At 42.5% G+C, this 17,753-nt stretch overlaps 1 protein-coding gene across 2 annotated transcripts in view; it reads right to left on the bottom strand.

Moving 5' to 3' along the window:
* Window positions 1-10,843, bottom strand: part of LOC124720392 (protein roadkill-like) — a 46,283-nt gene extending 35,440 nt beyond the window's left edge. For both annotated transcript variants that reach the window (XM_047245730.1, XM_047245732.1), the window contains exon 1: window positions 9,794-10,843. The gene's annotated coding sequence lies outside the window, so the exon portion shown is untranslated. The remainder of the gene's footprint in view (window positions 1-9,793) is intronic.
* Window positions 10,844-17,753: the final 6,910 nt, after the last annotated feature.

Here is a 17,753-nt window from a genome sequence, read left to right as displayed (position 1 = left end):
GGAGAAAATCTCCGACCCAGCCGGGAATCGAACCCGGGCCCAGAGGACGGCAATCCGTCACGCTGACCACTCAGCTACTGGGGCGGACAACTTCGCAATGCAAGAGCTGAGTATTATTCGGAGGGTTGAGTGCGTGAGCCGTTTGCACCAAGTGTTCAGCGAATGTCGAACCACGCTTGCCATCCGCAACTTTAGGAGGTATAGACTCCTTGTATCTCGTTAGTAAGGCTCTTCCTGTTTGGCCGATGTAAAATTTCGGACAATTGTCACATGCAATCTTGTAAACTCCGGATAATGACAATTTAGGCTTTTTTAAAGTGTGAATCAAGTTCTTCTGCAGCCTACTATTAGTAGGCAAAATTGTCTGGAACCCCTGGTTCTTTAGAAGACGCCCTATTTAATATGAAACTTTACCTATGAAGGGACTGACTTCCAGCACGATAACCTAACGTGGAACTTTTATTATTATCTACTTTCCTGTCTTAGAGCCGTCTCTTTATTTCAAGCTCGTAACCGTTATTTCGGGCTGTTGTTTCAAGGGTTGCCAGTTCGTGTTCCAAGGCTTCTGCGGATAGGGGAATGGATATCGCTCCATGTATACTAGAACGAGAAAGTGCCATTTTATGCGCCAGCGGGTGTGCAGAATCAGCAGGTATGACATTCTCAGAAAACTTATGCTTCCTGGAGATGAAGATGTCACATTCTATGTGATCATGGACTACAGATAACTTAAGATCTACAGCGTCATACTGGGTGACTCGCTTTCAAGAGTAAAAATAATTTTCTCGTGGAGATCGTTGAACAGTACAAGTATCTGATCTATGTCTTCTTGGGATGAGTCAATTACCAAGAGAATATCATCCATGTATCTCGGCATACAACTTTATTTTCTCCGCCATCTATATATTACTAACAAAAAATTGAGATTCTATCGTATCCATGAATATATCGGAAAGAATCCCTGCTAGAGGGCTACCCAGTGCTAACCCGTACGGTTGTGAGTATATTTTGTCTTTAAAAGAAAAGTAATTGTATTTCAAAACAAGGCGCGGGAGGTTCATGAGCTCATCAATTTCAGTATCTGACAATTTCTTATGGAAGTGTAAGTCCGATCTACAGGTACGTTGGTACGGAGGCTGGAAACATCAAAGGAAGCCAGCTCGGATGTGGCATGGCAGATTACATTATTCAGTTTATTTACCATTCGACAGAGTTTCTGAAAGTAAATTTTCTGGAAAGCGAAGTTGTCCTTAATTTTGTAATGTAAACAGACAGCCAGCTTGTGGTACGTACTATTTGTACTGTCCATGATCGGACGTTTCGGATGGAAGTTTTTGTGAACTTTGAATTGTCTCGTTAGTATGGGAGGCTTCGGGTTCATATTCAAGAGTCATTTCTTTAGAAACACTCCTATTAATTTATTGGTTTTCTGCAAACTTGTTCTTACCTCTTTCTGTAACGCTTGAGTAGGATCTGATTCGATGGAAGTAATGCCATTTTGATCGAAAAATGCCTGTTTTTTCTATGTATTCCGCTTTGGAAGCTGTAATTAACGAGTTCACCTTATCGGCTTTCGTAACTAGGGCGCCATTATTCTCCAGTTTACCATTAATACTTTTCACCGGTCTATAACGTAATGCTTTGATTGAGCGACAGATCATTCATTTTCTAAGATTTTACAGGATTAGCCAAACCGCGTTTGAACATTCTTTGGCGTTTTGGTACACTCCAAACCTAATTTAAGGCCTGCTATGAAATTGTCTACCACGTGTGGTTCTTTAATCGCAGGTGCGATATTGAATTTCAGCGCTTTGGACAGTAACTGGGTCTTAGCTGTTGAAAACATTATAGAAGTTTTATTAATAACACGTTCACAGAGCGTGTGTGTGAAACCTGTATTATTGGAACATCCTTGTTGGTTACCTCTGGTAACACCCTTGGACAAATTTGACAGTTTTTTCGCATGCCTTGCAGCGATTTCTTCTTTCTGTTTACCAATGAAATCATTATCTATTCGATAATTTTAAGACTTCGAATAGTGCATCGATATTTCAAGATACAACTAATAAACTTTCTCGTTTAACCAACCTTTCTTTGTATACAATTCCGCAATTCTGTTATTGAGGATCTGAGCTATGAATTTCTTTTTGAAAGTAGGCGATTTGTAATATGATTTTCCTACACAATTCGGAGTACTAGCGTGGCCATTTCATTTATAAACAAGTGTAAACAGAATAACGTGACCCCGAAGTTTGCCAGCGGATATTCCATGCCGCAAAACACAATCGTTGTTTCCATTGAACGAACAGCACGGCTTTTATCAGAGACCCATCTGAGAAGAAATTCGCATGTTCTAGGTCAAGATGCGAGTAGATTTTTGTTTTGTAGAACATCTTCACATCCCCCCCCCCCCCCCCCAGAGAGACAAAATGCGACGTTGTTAAGGCGGTAATGAACGGAAGAATTTCGAAACACTGACTACTTCTAGCAGGGTAGAGAGGTGGTCAGCCCCACACAGCGTATCCTAGACAGACTCGTGTTCACGGTCGGTGCAGCAGTGTCCGCAGTCTGTGTTTAGCGCCCCAGGTTCGATTCCCGGCCGAGTCGCTAGTTTCCTTCTCTCGGGGTCTGGATGTTTGCGCCGCCCCCGTAACTTCAGCTCATCTCCACCGCCGAGCAGATCGGCCGAGTCGCGTGAAACGGGACGGCTTTCTCCTACCGGCCGAGCAACCCCGGGTGCAAATCTCCCGGCCAACACCGCCACCTCATTCTGTTTCCATGGCTCCGCAGCTCAGTCGGTAGAAACTAAACTCTTGTAGGACTAATCTAGTGTGTGTGTGTGTGTGTGTGTGTGTGTGTGTGTGTGTCAGCGCCAGTCCACAGACAACTTTTACTATATCTATACCGGAACGAAAAATTTATACAATTACTATTGTCAAATTATGCCAACATGTACACTTCTGTGTGATTTATACAAGCTGAAGGAAAGGTTCTTCTGCCTGAAAACTTCATGTGGCGTACACATTTTTTACGCGCCAATGTTTTCCGGCTCAGCGTGAAACATCGCTTTCAAACGATAAGAACCACACAAAATGCACCGTCATGAATGTACCTGTATACCCTCATGTACATAACCGTAATACGTTATAGTGCTCTTTTCCAACAGGTCTCGAGTATCAACCAAATCTAAACATAAGCACCACAAAATTAATGTCGTGATGGGGCATGCAGTAAAACTAAGTAACCACCTACAGATTCAAACCTCACACGACTTTACGGAATGTGGTGGTGTTCACCGAAGCCGTTCTTCGCTGCGCCGTGACGTCAGTCTCGCTCCTCGCCGCTCCCCCCCACCCCCTCTTCAGTGTGCTCGGTTTCCACCAGCCTCGCCGCGTGACGTCACCCGCTGACCCTGGACTGGCGACCCGCAGTTATCTGCACTGCGCGGACGCCCGCTTCCTGCCCACAAACCGCTGTTCCGCAGCGCCAGCGCGTCTCCTCGAAGCTTCCAGGCTTGCAGCGAAATGACGACGACGACGAGAAAAATCGAGAAACTGCGGCCAATACAGACGCCTTACCGAGGATCACCCTACCCACGCGCCATTCGTGGGCGGAAGAGGAACTTAAATTTTTCCGTCTGTTCCCTTGTGCCGCGCCGAGTACGATGGCCAGAACTTATTTTAATAGTTTCCACAATGAAACATTGTCTCAAAATATGGTAGAAAACCCAAAGAGATTCTGGTCGTATGTAAAGTACACCAGTGGCAAAAAACATCCGTAATTTCTTCACGAAAGTAAATATTCCAGAATTCGAAACCAGAACAGTTGTTAGCGTGAGTGACAAAAGTAGATTGGTGTTGCGAAACAACAATCACTTTACTAAGTCAAGTCTTCAGGTCCAGGTGATATAGCAGTCAGGTTGCTTTCAGAGTATGCAGACAACACCGCCTTTCTTATGAATCATATACAACCGCTCACTTGACGAAGGGTCTGTTCCTGAAGACTGGAAAGTAGCAAAGGTCACACCAATATTCAAGAAAGGAAATAGGAGTAATTCCTCACAAGCGACTATTAATCAAATTGCGTGCATATGGAGTATCGTCTCAGTTGTGTGATTGGATTCGTGATTTCCTCTCCGAGAGAGGTCACAGTTCGTGGCGATAGACGGAAATCATCGAGTAGAACAGAAGTGATACAAGGCGTTCGCAAGGTAGTGTCATAGGTCCTCTGCTGTTCCTGATTTACCTATATGATCTAGGAGATATCTGAGCAGCCCCCTTAGATTGTTTGCAGATGACGCTGTAATTTACAGTCTAGTAAAGCCATTAGACGATCAATTCCAACTACAAAATAATCTAGAGAGAATTTCTGTGTGGTGCGAAAGTGGCAATTGGCACTAAGCAAAGAAAAGTGCGAGGTCATGCACATGGGTACTAAAAGAAATCGAGTAATTTCGGGTATACGATAAATCGCACAAATCTTAGGGCTGTCAATTCGACTAAATACCTAGGAATTACAATTACGAGCAACTTAAATTGGAAAGATCACACAGATAATATTGTGGGGAAGGCGAAACAAAGACTGCGCTTTGTTGGCAGAACACTAAAAAGACAGCCTACATCACACTTGTCCATCCTCAGCTGGAATATTGCTGCGCGGTATGGGATCCTTACCGGGTAGGATTGACGGAGGACATCGAAGAAGTTCAAGGAAGGGCAGCTCATTACGTGTTATCGCGAAATAGGGGTGAGAGTGTAACTGATAGGATACGCGAGTTGGGCTGAGAGTCACTGAATCAAAGGCAGTCTTGATTGAGGAGACATCTATTTACGAAATTTCAATCTCCAACTTTCTCTCCCGAATGTGTAAATATTTTGTCGACACCCAACTACGTAGGAAGAAATGATCGTGATCATAAAATAAGAGAAATCAGAGCTCGAACGGAAAGGTATAGGTGTTCCTTTTTCCCACGCGCCATTCGAGAGCGGAATGGTAGAGTAGTAGTATGAAAATGGTTCGATAAACCCTCTGCCAGGCACTTGAGTGTGAATTGCGGAGTAACCATATAGATGTATATGTACATGTGATGAGTTTCATATTTAAATGCTTTAGGTATTCAAACCGAACAAAGAAAATTACGCACCACGTGGAGTGTAGAACCACCGCCCGCCGGCACACACGATGCTCAGTCTACGACCCTGTCTATCGCGCCACGCATACAGTTAACACCTCCCTTATTTCTGATACATAGTCCTACTCGAAAAAAGTCAAAAGCTGATTTTTGTCTGTAATCTTGTGAAGAACATTAACTACTTGTTTCTCGCCGCTAACGGTGTTCCAGGCGCGTGTTTCACTACGAAGCAGGAAGCAGTGTCGTCCATTTTCGCGGTACGTATGAACAGCGAGACAATCAGAGCACAAGTACTGGTTACAGAGACACTGACTGTACACCATTTAAGATAAAAGTTACGTAGGTAAAGTACGATTAAGATAGACGTTGATGGCTGTTAATAGGTCAGAATGTCTGAAAGGTTCTTCCACACTGACATAGTAATAAGCTATCGAACACTTAAGTTGGACCTACTTCCGAGAGCGGAGCACCACCAGTTTAGGAGAGCTACGGCTGCAGACCTGTCATCGCGCTTGCGTTTGTTTACATCTGGTTTGCTCTTATGATGAAGTTTATGCTACATACGAACCCCGTAGCCCCACCCTTTATTTCGCATTCACGTTCATTGTCTTACCCGTCTCACAGTCATACCACCTTACTCCACACCAACCTAGACCTCTCGCTGTGCTACGGAGTACTGAAATCTTGTTCCCAACAAATAAGTAGGAGTCTCAGCCAGATATGTATTTTTCCTCATAGACTGAAATACTCTGTTGTTCAAAAACTGCGTAAAAATGAGGGGTCGACAGAAGCGTCCGATCCCACGCGTCGGCTTTGACCCGTGACGTAAGGGTGTTGTGTGTGACGTCACGACGGCGCGGAGTTTGGTTTGTGAATGTGGCGTGTTTGTAGATGTCGTCGTGTTGTGGTTTGTTGTGCACTCTGGTGGTGTGTTCAGGGTTTTCGTTCGTGTGGTGTAATGGGCTCAGTTTGCTTTTGCTCATTATCCAGAATTGTTCGAGTGTCGGCTGTGTTTGTGGTGGAATTCGTTTCAGTGAGTTAACGATTTTGTGTTAAAGTTAATTTAGTGTTCGCTGTACATCGTGTGGTAATTTTAGTAAAATTAATCGGTTGTTGTTTTTGTTCAGGAATGGATATGACGGATAAAATTAACAGTGCACAGAGCAAGGGAAGTGTTCGATCCCAATGTGTGGCTGCGTATGTTGGTATTGATATCGGGAGATGTTTTTCGAGCTATATACGCCAAGGAAAGTGTTTGATCCTCATTTATGGGATCGGGAGCTGCTGTTGAGCTATATAGGTCAAGGGAAGTGTCCGATTCCAGATGATATTGTGTTTAGTGGTATTTGGAGAGTTTTGTGTTGTTTTGTATTGGGGTGGGTGTCTAAATTAGTTTATATTTAGTTTGCCCCCACAAAAAACACCCCATTTCCCGCGCTTGTCCCGTTAGTCTCATTAGGCTTTTTGTGAAAAGTGTGTGTGTTTCTTTTTCGATGTATTTTCGTCCTCATAATGCGTACGTAACGACTTTATATGCGCCATATTGGAATCGTGGTTTATGGTCGTTTCCGCCATATTTGTGACGTCAAAGCAGATGGGTGGGATCGGACGGTTGCGTATTTCCAAAATGGGGATAGGTCTGATGCTAACAACTACCAGCCAGTCTCACTTCTGATAGCTTTATTCAAAAGTCTTGAAAAAGTAATGTATTCAGGAGTAGCATCACGTACCTGTAAAAATGAAGTACTAACAAAATGTCAATTTGGTTTTCAGAAAGGCTTTTCAAGAGAATGCTATAAATATGCTTTCACTGATCAATATTAAATGCAGTGAATAATCAAACATCACCCATTAGGATATTTTGTCACCTCTCAAAGGCTTTTGATGGTGTGAATCATGAATTTCTTCTACACAAGCTTAAGTATTGTGGCATGAATGGGACAGTGCACAAATGGTTTAATTCATATTTAACTGGGAGAATGCAGAAGGCTGAAATTAGCACTACAGATTGTCTGCAAAAATCAGCAGAGTCCTTTAACTGAGGAGGTATCAAGAATGGTGTCCCACAGAGTTCAGTCTTGGGTCCCTTACTGTCCTCAATATATATTAATGCATGCAAAGCTAGTTCTTTTTGCTAATGATACAAGTACAGTAATCACAGTCAAGGAAATTGTAAATAATGTTTTTCACAAAATTATTAAGTGGTTCTCTGCAAATAGACACTCATTAAACTTCGAGAAAAAAGTGTATGCAATTCTGTGCAGTAAATGGCGTAACAACATTGATAAATATAGGCTATGAAAGCAAGTCTGTTGCTAACGCAAAGTATTCAAAATTTCTGGATGTGCACACTGATGAGAAATTGAATTTGAAGAAACATCAATTATCTGCTGAAGTGATTAGGTTGAGCTACGTATGCTACTGGGGTTATTGCAAAATATTGGTGATGAACATCATTAAATTAGCCTACTACACCTATTTTACTTACTTGCTTACACATGGTATCGTATTTGAGGGCAATTCGTCACTAAGAGGAAAAGTATTCATAGCACAGAAGGGTGTGATCAGGCTAACAGCTGGAGCCCACCAAAGATCACCTTGTGGACATTTATTTAATGAACTTGAGATATTCACAGTACCTTCGCAATACATATATTCATTTATGAAATTTGTCATTAATGACCCACCCCAATTCAAAAATAATAGAAAAGTGCATAGCTACAACACTAGAAGAAACTACTCTGGATTAAATCTCACTTTGTCACAAAAAGGTGTGAATTATGCTGCCACAAAAATATTTGGTCATTTGCCAAATAGCATTAAAAATCCGGCAGATATCTAAACAACATTTAAAAGAAAATAAAAGTATTCCTGAATGACGGCTCCTACTGAATAGATGAATCTGTAGACATGAAGTATTAACTATAAAAATATTTACTATTTTGTGTAAAGAAAACTTATGTTAAAGTGATACATCCCACATCATTACGAAATGTATTAATGCGCTACGCAACAAGGATCAATGTATGTACGTATGTATGTATGCAGACCAATTTGTAAACACAACCCATATTTCAGGGAGGTGGCTACCGTATCAGCCCTTCTTTGTGGAAGTTTGCCTACAACCACCTGCATTGCTATTTTTCATTTACTTCCACAAAAGACGATGAAATTACTCTTAACGTATTAATGTCAAGAGATATGCTTGCTGTGATATAAACTGTGTATTCCTTCCTCTACGCAACAGCAACACACTTCATACTGTAGGCAACTACAGATGTAACAATGCGTTCTTCTTAAAGCCGCAACAGTTGAATAATTGTTTGTCCTAATAAAGTATTACTCAGCAGCACCCGTTTGGTTTCAGTTTCTCCCATCTTATGTTTTGATGGAACAGTCCACAGGTGAACTGCCTGTTCGTAGTGTCCAGCGCGCACGCTATGAACCGAAAGTACAGCTATGGACTGTTCCATCAAGAATATATATAATAGTTGAGTTCTGCAGCGAGATTTGTAACTAATACTCTGTATTTTGATATCGTTCTGAGCAATGACAAACACTTATCAGAAAAGATTCCGAGGATGGCTGGTTTTACTGCAAAAATGTTTCAGTGCTGGTCCTTTACGTGGGACACTGCTTCACTCGTCCAGATACCCCCTTAGCAGAAAACCGACTATTTTTTTGGGAAGTGTACGGCACAGTCACTGCCTGGAGATGCACGATTATTAACAGAAGTGAAGACTAAGCCCCTAACGACGGGAATTTGACAAACTTTCTAGCAAGAGGATCAATTTTAGGTCATCGTAAGAATTCATTAATTTCTCCACTTACACGTATAGAACAAAGACGTAATGGAGGGTAACATTATCTGTCTTACTGACTAACCAACAGACTACGTTGTCACCAAAAACATTAGAAAAGTGAAAATATCGAAATTCAATGGAACAGCGTTCAGTACTAAAGCACATTTGCGTGACTTAACGTGCTGACGATTGCTAATGCAGGACTGGGAGAAAGAAGCTAACAGATCAGTTGTACTAAATTCGGCAGTTTTCGTGGAGCCGACTGCTTCGGGAATACCGGATTCAATGCTCCACTATCGAACTGTCAAAATGCGTCTAGCTTGGTTTGATTTCAAGCCATTAGGAATAGGATCAGACTGTCCCAAGGTCTACGCACTATCCTGACGTAAAGTAATTGTTGAATTCCTCAATAGTCGAAGTTGCCATAGCATCTTATCTACTTGCAGAAGCAGTGTTCCGTCATTCTGTTCTGTTATTCCTAACACGCAGAATAATCCTTTTATGGATCACATGTGTACAAATACGAACCTATATTTCGGAAAAAAAAAATTCAACAAAATGGCGCGAATACGAGTAGAAATCTCGTCCGAGCCTATGCTTTTCTCTCATGCCTAAAGTCCGTAGAACAGCAGAATTAATAGGAATGTCGGCAGGACTTTAAATTAATAAGATTTGTAATACGAAATTCGTTAGTATTTTGAGAGCGTAATAACCGAACGCGGTTTGCTTTGTAAGGGATAGTCTCCATAGTGAACGTAAATGAAACCTTACAGCTACCATGACTTTGCAAAAACAAACCAAAAGAAAACAAAGAAAATAATTCAACACTGCGGGAACGCATGAAAACAGTCGTCCTTACCTTATTAAGGGTGTGGGTGTAGCAGAAGAAACTCTCGGCGCAGAAACAGCAGCACGAAACCCCAACGCAGAACGTCACACTGGACACGACTCGCTACAAATGCGACAGACGCCTGAAGCGGCAGGGCTGTGGCACGCAGTCAGTGCTGCCAACGGCTGCGAGGCCGGCAGGTACCAACTGCAGCCTGCTACGGGGGCCCCACACAGCCGGCAGCGCTTCCAGGGACCCGCGCAGAACATGCGAATGTAATACGAAGACTGTCGCCTTAATTTTGTTATTGCGGACAGGCTGAAAAAAAATAAGTAACACGTTTGTGAAAGTACTTTTCACGTAATGTAATTCAATTCTACGCTCATTGTGAAACGACTGTGGCCACTGGAGTACCTCTCAGAAAATTATGCCCGCACCGGGGTAGAGGGAACCAGGGTTTTTGTGATACCGACACACTACAGTACTGTTTATTGTCAACACATGGCTGTTGCCCATGCATATATTCGGTTCATTGCTTCTCAGCCCCTGTCCGCGCCATTTCTACTCATTGCTGTGGATCACAATGAAGCATTACATCCCACTCGTCAGCAGGTTGTTTCCCACAGAATGATTGTTTTATTGTCGTCAGTTTAAACATATGCCTGCACTACTTCGCCACCTCACGTGTTGTGTGTGCACTGTGTGTGAAGATACAGTGTTTTTCCCCGCCCCGTGGAGTTCAAAGTGCGAACAGGGAAACGTTTCGTGATAGGACAGGTTTAAAAAATACGATCCACGTGCTCAAAAGATCAAGAAAAAGCTACAACTGAACAGTTTTTGAACTCACAAGAAGGCGCTTCCGAAAAATTTCTCCGACCAACAACGTCAGAGAGTGAGACTTAAGCGTGCTTAAAAGGCCATGTCCTTAACAGCAGCCTCTCATCGTGTGGTGCTTGAGATGCAAGTGAACACAAGCACTGGAATACGGACCTCCCGCTGTCCCACATTCGGGTAGGCCTACTACTAGCAGTTGTGGAGCAGCCACGAGTTTGGACCCAGGCACTTGGCATAATAGGTTAACATCCACTATGATAAATGGAATTTTACATAAAGGCCCTACTAAAATTGTAAGTTTTGAGTATCCTTTAAACGAGAATGGAAGAGAATTTTCAACTCATTTGTAACATAAGAAGTTTACCAAATTGAGAAAAACAATGATCGTAAATGGCTTAAGTATTCGAAACCTACCGACAACGTTCTTTGTTTTTATTGTAAACATATGCGATCTCCTTCAAGCAAGCTATCAGGCGATGGACTCTGTGGCTGGGTTCATTTAGGAAATCGGATTCAAGAGCGTGAACAATAATTTAACAACATAAACAGTACAAGAAACTGGATAGAATGCGAGGTAATTTGAAACAACAAAGTGTTATTGATCATACTGACCTTGAACTACTGGAAAAAGAGAAAGAACATTAGCGTCAGTTTCTAAAATAAATTATACTCACCCTCAGGTACCTAGCTCAAAGTAATATTGCCGTAAAGGGAGGCAGCGACAAGCTGTATCAAGGAAATAATGGTACTTTTCTTGGTTTGATCGAAAGACAGCAGAATTTGACCCTGTTTTGCAGCAACATTAGAGGTGGCTAAAGGCTCAAGTAAGTCATGACCATTTTCTTGGAAAAAAACATTCAAAATGAACTCATAAATTTGCTTGCCAACAAAGTAAAAAACAGCATTGTTAATTCTGTGAAGGACAGTAAATATTTTTCTGACATGCTTCATTGTACTCCTGGTACATGCCACAAGGAACAAATGACATTGATTCTTAGGTCTGTAAATTTATCAGAAGACGCAACGACTGTAGAAGAACACTTCCCCGACTTTCTGAACGTCACTTCAACAACAGAAGAAAGTTTGACTGGAACCGTTTTGTCGGAACTAGATAAACTAGGACTCGATATTCATGACTGCAGAAGCCAACGTTATGGATTATAAAAGGTTATCGAACTGGTGTTCAAGCCAGAATATTAAGCTGCAAACCAAGAGCATTTTATATGCCATGTGACAGCCACAGTCTTGTGTTATCAGATGCGGCGAAATCTACTGCAAAAGCAATCACATTTTCTGGTGTAATTTAAAGAATATACGTTATTTTCAGTGCATCCACTGAGAGATGGGAAATTTATTGCGCAGGGCGCCAACTTGAACAGCGATGAATCTTTCAGATTCAGAGTAGGGTGGAGAGTGTCAAAGCTGTTAAAGCGCCAGACGAGAGAAGTCAGAGGCGCCCTGCCTGAGGTGAGCAACAGCGCTGTTGAAACGAAGACAAAGAGCGGAGCTCACTCGCTTGCTGTGGACGATTTGAAAAGCTTCGAGTTTATTGTAGGCGTTGTCGTATAGTATGGCCTTGTCTTTGCCATTAGCGCAACAATTAAGGCAGTTCGAGCAGCAGACGTTGACGTGAAAGTGGCAACTAAATCCCTCGAAAGTCTAATTACGTTTATTGGGAATTTCTGCGAAGGAGGTTTCGTTAATGTGCAGTTAATAGCGAAAGAGATACCTGAAACTTCGCAGACTTGACCAAAATTTGGAGAAAGGAGAACTGGCAAGAAGTCGAAGCAATTTGATTTTGAAGGTGACGACAAGGTTTGCAGAGCTCAACCTTCAGAGGGGACATATAGGAGCGATTTTTTCTACTCTGTCGTTGAGACAGTGTTAAAAAGTTAGAAAGAGGGGTTTGGCCAACTGGCTAAGCATTCCAAAACACTCGCTTTTTGTTTTATCCAGACAGTTTAAAATACATACAGGATGAAGAACTGAAGATACTATCCAAAAACCTTGAGAAAGAGCTAAGTGTAAACACAAATTGTGAAATTTCGAAAGACATTGTTGCTTCATCTCTTTTGACAGACATTAATGTGCCCAGAGAAATGGTGCCCGATGACGTGACAACTCCTACGTTAATACTGAAATACTCGACTGACACTGCAAACCCGTTTCGCGGCGTTTATATCGCCCACAGAATTTAGCCAGCCGTGCCAGGAACTGTCGCCTCCGCTGAAACAAGCTTCCCACGTTCAGAGCTCGTCAAGAATTATTTCCGAAGCACCATGACGGGCATGTTGTCAATAGAACACGGCGTGGTTCCAAAATTGAGTTCTTAAGATACAAGCCATGAATTTGCTCTTCAAAAAGCGAGGAAAAGATGTTTTGTGTATACCCTTTGTGTTCATAACCTACAACTCAGTTAATTTCTTGTGAACACAGAGCACAGTCGAGTGATGAAGCAAAATTTGTGAACCTTACCTGGTTTTCAATTTCATTGAATTGGAAGCTTTTCCGTAGTAGTCTTATTATTAACATTTTAGTAATAACCATAACTATTAAGATTTCTTGTCCAATTAACTATTTTCCTACAACGACAGTAGGTCCCCTGCGGTATCAGTCTGCTGATACACTGGTACTACATTAATGACGGAAGTTAGAATTCTTTTGAACGTGACGGAAGTGTGTGACCTGCGTTGGAGAAGGGGCTGAGAGGTTGGGGGGGAGGGTGTGGGAGAGCCCCTCGCAGGACTCGGGCACACGCCCCCACGCCGGCTGAGCCCTGCTCACCCACTGCTGGCTCTGGAATTTTCTGTTAGCAGGCTTTCACGCCAACACTACTTTGTCTATTCCCACTAGCTCTTCTCTGTACACGTTCAATATTCCCTGTTAGTTCTCTTTGTAATGGGTCCCACACACCCGAGCGATAGTCTAGGATGGACCACACGAGTGTTTCGTAAGCTGTCTCCCTTGTAGACTCACCGCATTCATCCAGTGTCTCGTCCACTCTGCCATCTAGTCTACCTACAACTGAGACTATGTGATACTTCTATTTTATATCCCCACAGTGTGCCACACCCAGGTCTTTGTATGAGTTGACTGATTCCAAAAGTGACTCACTAATATTACAACAACCACAGAATACGACGTTTCTGCGAGTTTTTAAGAGCACAATTTTGTACGTAATTTCTCTGCCAAACTGACTGAAGTGGATGGCAGAGTGTTCGTCGAACCACTTTCACACGATTTTACATTTCTGCCCACTTAAAGCAATTTGTCAAATCCTGCTTTACTTTGAAATCATGTGAAGATATGAATAAAAAATTATAGAGCTTCTTTCAGACACTCCTTCATTATAGATAACGTATCATCTCCACAAACTGTAACCTTACTGTTAACATTGCCTCCAAGGTCATTAGCATACGACGTGGACAGCAGTGCATGCAACACACATCCCTGAGGCGTGTCTCAAGCTACTCCCACACCTGTTGGTAAGTCTCCTTCCGAGATACCATGCTGCGTCCTCCAGATACCTAGACAGATGGACAGGCAGATGGGCAGAGACGGGGAAAGTGGGGGGAGGGAGGGAGGGAGGGAGGCAGAGCTGGAGACAGAAGCGCCTCATCCGCGTGCAGGGGGCGGCCCCCGCCTCTGCCCCCCTCGTGGTGAATGTCGCCGCAGTCCGACACACACACTGCCGACACTCCTTCCCGCTCTCTGTACACCCCTGACAGCAGCGCTCAAAGCGGACACTAAGCTATAGTTCTGAATGCGATATACGAGGAATGCGAATAGCATCATTTATATTGATTTGTTACACAGTTTTTACGGAAGAGAACGTCTGTAACTAAAATATTACTGCTCATTTTTCTTTCTCGATTTTCCTAAGGACCATGAGAGCTATGAAGTGGTACATTTCGGGACGTTTTACTTACGATTCTCTTGTAAGTAACAGATATTTAATGAAGGATGTCGTTTTCTTACAACGGAATCAAAAATGGCTAGTAAACAGCGGAAGACTTGACCTTCAGCAGAAAGACGTCGTATATTTATTCGACGACGTGAAGTTTTGTTCACAACACCTGAAGTCCGATCAATGAACGCGAGACATGGGAAACTTCTATGGAATGCAGTATCTGCGTTACGTAAGGTACCAAATAAGCCAACACAACTGTTGATGAAATGAAAAACACACAAATGTGGTAATAAGACATCAAAAACAATGAAACTTTTTCCAACACGGATGACATCAATTCCACAATTGTTGCTACATCTCTGCCAAAAACGGCAAGAATATTACAACGGATTCGCTCTTGAAGCAAAAACAATTACACTGAAAGAAATATTCGTCTACTAGAACATCGATAGAAGTGTAAGTATCTGTGAATCATTACGCTGCATATAAAATTGTTACGTGTCAAAGAGACTGTCCATCATGACAGGAACAGAGAGCAAACGAGATACATGTTTCTCATGCTTCAGATATGTGTTTACGTTCTCTTCCTTTAAGAGGAGCAAGCTGCAGTTATACAAATTATTGCTTCACGAGTAAATTGTAGGTTACGTCACAGAATCACCTCGGTCGGCGCTTTGGCGCGAGTTTTTCAAACTGGGCAACTGTTATTAGAAAATAGTTTCCAGCTTTCCACAATAACGATCTTTTTATAAAAATAAATATAGTTTGTATTTGTTTCGATATTCTGGAGTGTAATATTGGTGGAATCGGTGTATGTGCAGCTTTGTCGAACAAATTTATTACAAATTAGATTTTGTATGATACTGTTCAAAGCATCGTGTTCCACAAACCCCAACTTCTTACTCTACACAAAACACACGTGCTTTTCTTCTCGCTTATTCCCGACTGGCAACACACACGGCATTTTCGCGTCGGCGCCTGCTTTTACGCGAAAGACTGTGTGTGTTATTCTGGAAGATGTCGTCCCAGCAGACGTGTCGGCACCGACACCTGTCAAGGTTCCACGCTGAGAGCATCAACTGACGTCGATACTGCCTCTTTCTGTGAGGTTCATTTGAAACTCAAGTCTTCGGAATTTTACCACCAAGTCGGTTGTACAACAGGTACGGATTCAGAGCTGCTACGTCCATGAAATGGCCAAATCACTGCATATATATTTTCGAAGACGTTTGCTCGTGGCCGAATAACTGGTCCCGTATTGGTCAGCTGAATCAACGCCAGCCGTTCTCTCCCTGCGCTTCTGTATCACTCCAGGTTTCCACTGCACTTTTATCTCCTCAGTCTGCCTCAGCTCGCCACTGTAAACACAGGGAAGCGTGTACACGCCTCTGCTGTCTCGCCACCGCACTGCCATCAGCTTCCCTCTGTAAGAGGTCTTACATTTACCTCTCTCGAGTTTTGCCTCCTTCAGAGGTGTTGGCATTTCTTTCGCGTTAATACTAATCGTTCCAATACAGCCACTGCTTTTAGAAACGAGAAAATCGAACGGCTGAAGAATAATAGAGAACCTGTCGGTAGACAAAGTATACCCATTGTTAAAACATCCGGGAAGCAAAGACGAAACCACTTTAGACACTAGAGGATATTCACTATATTGTGGCTTAAACACAATGTCTTTTCCACTGCAAATTACAAAGTGGCACAAAGAATCGCTACCTGCTTTACACAAGCGAAACTATTTAATATCAAAGCGAGATTGATAGACCTCCCGCCCTTTCCACAATTAACAGCGATTCATGATTGGATAACTCATGTCCGGGAGTAAAAAGCCTCCTCAAATGTTTTCTATAGATGATCAATGACAGATCTGTATCTACACAATTCAGCGGGAATACCAGAGTCATTTCGAATAAACACTCTTGTCATTAAAATGAAGGAACCTCAAATAGTACATTCCAAAATTCACTCTGTAAATAAACCCTGAGAGGAATAAGATAGCGAATAAAGATTAAAATTCCCCAATACTTTTTTCTACCCATTTGCGAACAAACGATCGCTGTTTTAATGTGTCCTGCGTGTGCGTTTATGAACTATTCAGCAGATTTGTTCGTCTCGCACGCCATCTTTGTAGCAAGCTCCCATAAAAAAGTGATGCTATTAAATGATTGCGGAGAATCTCCAAAGAAATTTTTACATCTAGATTTCGTGTCGAACGGAATTTACTCCTATCTACACTGCAATTAGCGGACCACGAAATTACCGAACCGGAACCATTGTAATCAGTTATCACTTCTTGTCTCACGTTCCCTTCACATCTTGACGATTCTGAGTCATTGTCATTGAGTATCATCATCGCTCTGTTCACCACTATTCGACACTCCGTACCGTTTATTTGTTTACTTTTTCACTCATCACTCTCCTGACTGGTTTGACCCGGTCCGCCACGAATTCGTCTGCTGTGCCAACCTCTCCACCTCAGAGTAGCGCAGGCAGCCCAGGTCCTCAACTGTTTGCTGGCTGTACTCCAGTCTCTGCTTTCCTCTACAGTTTCTACCCTCTACAGCTCCCCCTAGTACTGTGCGAGTTATTCCGTCATGTCTTTACAGCTGTCCTACCATCCTGTCCCTTCTTGTTGTCATTGTTTTCTCCATATATTCCTTTCCTCGCCGACTCTGCTGAGAACCTCCTCATTCCTTACCTTATCAGTCCACCTGATTATCAATATTCTTCTGTAGCACCACGTCTTACATGCTTCTATTCTCTTCTGTTCTGGGTTTCAGACAGTCCGTGTCTCACGGTCATATAAAGCTGTGCTCCAAACGTACACCCTGAGAGATTTCTTCCTCAAATTAAGGCCAACTTTTTCATACTAGTAGACAAGCCAACATCTCTTTTTCTCAACACATACTAATCGTACGGGGGTAAATGAGGTATCGTTAGAAAGTTTTTTAACCAGTTTCTGACACTGCATATTAGTATTGCACTAAAATTTTGCTACTTGCGGAAAATTTAGCATAAAGGAGACTTTCAACTGTCACACGCAAAAGGGTATCGCGGATGGCGAGCATCATACCTATAGTCTACGAAGCTAAGTTATTAAACAGGAATAACAGTCTCCCTCTTCATACCACCTTGTTACAAAAATAATTTTATTTGTAGTAAAGCACTTATTAACTGGACAGTTTATATACAGCACTGTCACAGATAATGTCTGTGGCCACTGCAGTTATCCGCTATATCTGCCAT

This window comes from Schistocerca piceifrons, chromosome 11 (genome assembly GCF_021461385.2).
Source record: "Schistocerca piceifrons isolate TAMUIC-IGC-003096 chromosome 11, iqSchPice1.1, whole genome shotgun sequence".
Taxonomy (NCBI): Eukaryota; Metazoa; Arthropoda; class Insecta; order Orthoptera; family Acrididae; genus Schistocerca; species Schistocerca piceifrons.
The sequence above is the reverse complement of the archived record's forward strand: the minus strand, read 5'-3'. Positions and strand labels throughout refer to the sequence as shown.